General features: G+C 36.0%; 1 non-coding gene across 1 annotated transcript; it reads right to left on the bottom strand.

Annotated features, from left to right (window-relative positions):
- Positions 1 to 4,998: 4,998 nt before the first annotated feature.
- LOC142461856 (U2 spliceosomal RNA) lies at positions 4,999 to 5,189 on the bottom strand. The gene has a single exon (XR_012787036.1). It is a non-coding gene; the product is annotated as a U2 spliceosomal RNA (small nuclear RNA).
- Between the last annotated feature and the right edge of the window lie 250 nt (positions 5,190 to 5,439).

Genomic DNA, 5,439 nt, shown 5'->3' with positions numbered 1-5,439 from the left:
TATGGACATGCTCCCTATGTTTTGTCAATCATGCCCTTGGTCCAAGGTGTTTGGAAAAACCAGTAAGCTATCTTATACAGCAATATGTAAAATAATGCCATATTGTGCTTATGAATATACTTGTAAGATATGCAGTTGATAGAAAAGTCTGACATCTGTATTATCTGTGTAAAACACAGTAGGCACTTTAAAAAAGTAACACTAAATGATGTTTTTCTTTGCTATTTGAGTAGTTCAAATGTTCAAAAATGTCTTCAGGGAAAGATTATAATTTACATTTTTGATATTATCTTGCAATAATCACATCCAATCATAATGGATTCAGTAATGTGGATTTCATTTAAGATGATGGAAAAAGTACTGCCAAATATTGGTGATGTATCCACCACTTGATTAGTGTAGTGGATGTAACTAAACAAAAACAATATTAATAAATGTGTGTGTATTTGCATAAATAACCAAATACATAAGCATGAGAAAGTGAATTTCAAAAAGTTCTGGCAAAATGGAATCGAAAGATAAAAGGAATTTTCCCTTGAGCTTTTGGAAAATGCCTTTGTTTGTCTATGTTCATACTTATGTATGTACATAGGTAAATTGTTATTGTTATTTTGCGTTCCCTTGAGTTGATTCTTGCTTATAACTTCCCTATCCGTAGCATGAAGGCTATTGTTTGGTTCTCACAATTATTGCTATATTTGAGCCTACTGTTGCAGCCACTTCACCAATCTATCTTGTTAAGGGTCTTCCTACTTTTCAATGAACTACTTGTGCTACCAAGCATCATGTCATTTTATGGGGACCAATCTCTCCTGACAACATAGTCAAAATACACAAGACAAAATCTCTCCATTTTGCCTCTAAGGAGCATCCTGGCTCTACTTCTACCAAGGTAGGGTTGACGTGGAACAAGGGATGTCATTTGCTGATATCACAAAGATAATTGCTGAAAGCAGAGAATTCCAGAAAGATGTTTACTTGGGTAAAAATTTTTATGCTTAGGTATTCAACTGCATGGGCTATAACAAACTATGAATATTCTTGAGAGGGATTGGAATCCCAGAACACTTGCCTATAGGGAATGTGTACATAGTCATGAGGCAGTTCTTCAAACAGAACAAAGTAATATTAAATGGTTTACTAATCAGAAAATGTGTGCATCAGGGTTGTATCCTGTTACTACACTTATTCAATCTGTTTGCTTAGAAAATCATCAGAGAAGTTGGTTTATATAAAAAATAGTATGGTATTTGGATTGGAGGAATATTTATTAACTATCTGTAATATGCAGATGACACAAACCTGCTTGCTGAAAGTGAGGAGGTCTTGAAGCACATACTGATGAATATCAAGCATCGTATCCTGCAATATAGATTATAACTCAGTATAGAAAGCCAAAATCCTCACTACTGATCCAACTGATCATGATAAACAGAGAAAAGGTTGAAGTTGTTCAGGATTGTGTGTTGATTATATCTGCAATCAATGATCATTGAAGCAGCAGTCAAGAGATCAAATGATGAATTGCATTGGGTAAATCTACTGCACATGATGTCTTCAAGTGTTGAGAAACAAGGATAAGGCTATAACGTTGAGGACTAAAGTGCTTCTGACCCATGCCTTGATACTTTGAGTGGTCCCATAAGCATGTGAAAGTTAGACATTGGAGTAGAAAGGTGGAAGAAGAACCAATGAGTTTGAGTTATGGTACTGACAAAGAATATTGACATTACTATGAACTACGCAAAGAACAAACAAATCTGTCTTGGAAGTAGTACAACCAGAAGGTTCCTTAGAAGCAAGAATGGCAAGACTTCATTTCATGTACTTTGGACATGTTATCAGGAGAGACAAGTCCCTGGAGAAGGACATCATCCTTGATAAAAGAGAAGGGTAGTGAAAATGACGAAGGGTTTGGACAAAATGGATTGGCATTGAGGCTTCAATAATGGCTTGAAATACAATAGCAAATGCAAGAATGGTGCAAAACCACACTGTCTTGTTCTATTGTATAAAGGGTCAGTATGCGTCCTAACAAACAACAGAGCATCTAAGAGCAACAACAATAACAGCTACTACTATAATCCTGATGCAACATTCTTCTTCATATTTCCAAGCTTCTCAGGTATTTGCTCAACATACAAATTGAATAATTGAAAGGATACAATCCTAACATGCACATCATTCTTGATTTTAAACCAAGTAGCATTTCCGTGCTCTGTTCAAATGATTGTCTATTGATTTATTTACAGGCTCCTCATGAGCACAATGTAGCGTTCTGGATTTCCTATTTTCTTAATTTTATCTTCTGTTTGTTATGATCCACAGAGCCCGATGTGTTTACATAGTCAATAAAATGTAAATAAGTATTTTTATTGTAGTCTCTGCTTTCAGCCATGATCCATTTGATATTAGCAATGATGTATCACTAGTTCTGTGCCCTCTTCTGAATCCAGCTTGAATTTCTCCAGTTTCCTACCCATGTTCTGCTGCAATTAGTTTTGAAATAGATTGATTACATGTTGTGCAACAATCCAAAAGGTTGGCAGTTCAAAACCACCAACTGCTCCATGGGAGAAAGACAAAGCTTTTTACTCCTGTAAAGAGTTACAGTCTCAGAAACTCCCGGGGCCATTCTACTCTGTCCTGTTGGGTTTCTATGAGTCAATATCAACTTGATGGCAGTGGGGGTTCATTTTTGTTTGTTTGCTCGATCTGGTTTGGCAGCAAAATCATACTTGGTTGTGATATTATAGATATTTTTAGTGATTTCCTTAATCTGTTATTTTTCTTTGAAGTGTTAATTTTTGAATGCAATATTTCTTTGGAATTGGCTCAAATATTTATCACTTTCAGCATATTTGCTAGATAAATATCTTCTAAATTTCTTGTCTTAGATAAGTAAGTGCCTACAGTACTTCATCAGTTTGTTGAAACATTTAAATTCACATTCCATCAATATACGGAGCCTCATTTGTCACTGAACCTGAAAGACTTCTTTCAGTATCATTGGTTCTTTATCTTATGCTACTTCTTGAAATGTTTGAACTGGGTCAATTAATTTTGATATGGCGACTTTTCTATGCTTGGTGCATCAATCAGTATTTTGCACGTGGAATGCTTCCATATTACAACTCAAGGCCGGAATTTTCTCTTCATTTCTTTCAGCTTGGGAAAAACTGAGCATGTTCTAAATGTTTGGCTTTCTAACTTCAGGTTAGAAAATATAATTAAATTAATCTACTTTGTCCTCTTGAACTACTCTGGGACATTTTCTGTTCAGTTCTTTTGCACTATCATTTCTTCCTTTGCTTTAGCTACCCTATGTTTAAGGGTAAAGTCATGAATAATTTCAGAGACCCACCCTGCTCTTGTCGTACTTTCCTTCCTTTTTAATGACCTTTTGCTTCTTTCGTGTATGGTGTTCTTAATGTTATTCCATAGCTTGTGAAGCCTTTTTTAAAATAAAAACCAAGGGTGTTCTGGAACTGTTCTCTAAACGCAGGTGGTCTTTACTCAAGAATGCATTTTGACCTCGTAGACTTGTTTTAATGTTCTTAACTTTCAATCAAAATTTGCATATGACAAGTTGATGGTCTGTTGGCTGATGATGTTGAACTCCATTTTCTCTTCTCACATTTGTAGTCAATTTGATTCCTGCATATTTTGTCTGGCACAGTCCATATGCAAACTGATTGTGTTATTGAAAACGGGTATTTGCAATAAAGAATTTGGTCTCACAAATTCTGTCATGCCATGTCCAGCTTCATTTCTATCACCAAGGACATATTTCCAATTACTATTCCTTTTTTTTCTTTTCCAACTCTAATTCTATTCAACAATAATTGTCAATGTAGATAGACTTCATATTTGATCAATTTCAAACCGAAGGAGTTGACAGAATAGTTTCTTCATCACTAGAGCAGTTGTTGGGGCCCTCAATGCATAGTGGCTTTGTGCTGGCTGTGATCCAACAATCCCCAGGCATTCCATGGAAGTCAGAGAGGCTTTCTATTCCCATAAGAGGTACAGTCTTGGAAGCACACAGGAGCAGTTTTACCCTGCCCTATTGGTTGACTGTGAGTTGACATTGACTTCACAGCAATGGGAGTTTGAGTGTTCGTGGTTGGTGCATACATTTGCACAGCATTTGCATTAACTGCTCTTCCTTTGGGGCATATAGATATTATCCTGTCACAAACAGCACTGTGCTTCAAGATAGCTTTTCAAAAAAATTTTTTTTTGACAATGAATGTGAAACCGTTAATCTTGAGTTGGTCATCTTAAGCACTTGTTGGGGTAGCTAAAGATTGGCAGTTTATCTCCACCAATTGCTCCATTAGGGAAAGTTGTGGCTATCTGCTTTCTTGAAGGTTCATAGCCTTGGAAACTATTAGGAAGTTCTACACTGTTTACAGGGTCACTCTGAGTCAGAATTGAATTGAAAGCAATGGCTTTTTAAAACTTTAAAAATAGGGTGACAGTGATAATTCTTAAGTATATCAATTTACCTTATGCATTTTTGTTGCTGTTCACTAACTTAGGGTTATTGTCTTTTAGGAGAATATAGTCAATTTTCATATTTCATATCATTTGTGTTTTATATCACAATCTAGTAACTAGTGTCTGGGCACTTTAAAACTTAAAAATAATCATCTAAGATTCAATTTTTTAAAAATCTTTTGTTGTCTGTTGCAAAAGAAAAACACAGAAACCCAAGAACCAGAGAGGAATATATGAGTCTATGAACCATGGCCTCCTTTCCTTTGAGACCAAAATATCTATATTGTCCCTGATTACCACTACTGAATAATTTGGTCAGGGGCACAATATATAGAGTAGTATAATGATTTTTTAAATCATTTTACTGGGGGCTCATATAACTCTTTTTTTATTACAGGAGTGGAGAACTACTGCCTTAAGTAAAAGCCACAGATAAGCAAATGAATACTCCTACTGTAAAAGTCTAACTTTTGAAACCATGTAACGATTCCCCTGAAGGGGTGCACCATTCCTGGAAATATTGCAATATCAGGTCGATGTGTGGAGTGGATGGAGCAAGCTCCTATTCCATCTCCCCGCTCCTAAAATCCATTTAATATATTGTCCTCAGATAGAGGACATATCAAATATTAAACTGATAAGAACAGATACTACATTTGATCTTAGCCAAAAGGACGTGAAGTGATATGGCTCATACAACTCTTATCACAATTCAGCCACCCAGCCATTGTGTCAAGCACATTTGTGCATTTGTTGCCGTCATCATTTTCAAAACATTTTCTTTCTATTTGAGCCCTTGGTATTAGCTCCTCATTTTCCCACCTTCCTCCCTCCGTTGCCCTCCCTCCCTCCCTCCATCACCTTTGATAATTTATTATTATTTTGTCATGTCTTACATTGTCTGATGCCTCCCTTCACTCTCTTTTCATTTTTCCA

The sequence above is a fragment of the Tenrec ecaudatus genome, chromosome 11 (genome assembly GCF_050624435.1).
Source record: "Tenrec ecaudatus isolate mTenEca1 chromosome 11, mTenEca1.hap1, whole genome shotgun sequence".
NCBI classification, from domain to species: Eukaryota; Metazoa; Chordata; class Mammalia; order Afrosoricida; family Tenrecidae; genus Tenrec; species Tenrec ecaudatus.
Note: the sequence above shows the minus strand (reverse complement) of the source record. Positions and strands in the feature narration are given on the sequence as shown.